At 47.1% G+C, this 1,239-nt stretch overlaps 1 non-coding gene across 1 annotated transcript; it reads left to right on the forward strand.

The window, feature by feature from the left end:
* The first annotated feature begins 812 nt into the window (after positions 1-812).
* On the forward strand, positions 813-943 carry LOC115940751 (small nucleolar RNA SNORA63). The gene has a single exon (XR_004075484.1). It is a non-coding gene; the product is annotated as a small nucleolar RNA SNORA63 (small nucleolar RNA).
* The last annotated feature ends 296 nt before the right edge of the window (positions 944-1,239 follow it).

The raw sequence follows: 1,239 nt of genomic DNA on the forward strand, positions 1-1,239 counted from the left end.
AATGGGATTCTATTCAGCTGTGTAGAATTCTAAGGATGGGGGCGCCTGGGTGGCTCAGTTGTTAAGCGTCTGCCTTCGGCTCAGGTCATGGTCCCAGCGTCCTGGGATCGAGCCCCGCATCGGGCTCGCTGCTCCGCGGGAAGCCTGCTTCTCCCTCTCCCGCTCACCCTGCTTCTCCCTCTCCCACTCCCCCTGCTTGTGTTCCCGCTCTCGCTGTGTCTCTCTCTGTCAAATAAATAAATAAAATCTAAGCCTGCTTCTCCCTCTTCCACTCCCCCTGCTTGTGTTCCTCTCTCTCTGTCAAATAAATAAAATCTTTAAAAAAAAAAAAAGTCCAAAAAAAAAAGAATTCTAAGGATGTCCTTTAGGGACTGAAAGAGCAAAATGCACAGTGAAGTGAAAGCAAGTTGTGTAATAATGGAAGGGTGGCTACCGTTGTGGAAAAAAAGGGGGAAAGGAACATATATATGTATAATGCAATACAATATATTATATTGCAATACATAGAACATATGTCATAAATAATACATAAAACGTGTAATATAATAATATATAAAAAGACATCTACGTATAGGCTATCTCTCTTACTGCATGGGAGAGGCATGGGGTAGCTGGTGGACATGGGTGATGTCCTAGGTTGATGGAATAGACTGGATGCTGTATCCGTCCAAAATGCATACGTTGAAAGCTAATCCCCAGTTTGGAGGTGGAGCATTTGGGAGGTAATTAGGTTGTGAGGAGCCCTCATGAATGGGATCGGTGCCCTGATAAGAGGCCCCACATGGTGACTATAGTTAATAATACCACATTGCATGCAGGATCTAGTTACAATGTAGCTATAAAGTGCTGCCTTGTGTTTGCCCCCTGCTCAAAATAAAGCTGTTACCTTTCTAGCCCTGTCCGCCATGGTGCTTAGCAGCTAGGGATGCATGGTCTCAGACATGTTTACCAAGTAAAACACTGACTTGAGGGGCGCCTGGGTGGCTCAGTCATTAAGCGTCTGCCTTCGGCTCAGGTCATGATCCCAGGGTCGTGGGATCGAGCCCCGCATCGGGCTCCCTGCTCAGCGGGGAGTCTACTTCTCCCTCTCCCACTCCCCCTGCTTGTGTTCCCGCTCTCGCTGTGTCTCTCTCTGTCAAATAAATAAATAAAATCTAAGCCTGCTTCTCCCTCTCCCACTCCCCCCTGCTTGTGTTCCCTCTCTCGCTGTGTCTCTCCCTCTGTCAAATAAATAAATAA

Source organism: Leptonychotes weddellii, chromosome 16 (genome assembly GCF_054177405.1).
Source record: "Leptonychotes weddellii isolate Sample4059 chromosome 16, ASM5417740v2, whole genome shotgun sequence".
NCBI lineage: Eukaryota > Metazoa > Chordata > Mammalia > Carnivora > Phocidae > Leptonychotes > Leptonychotes weddellii.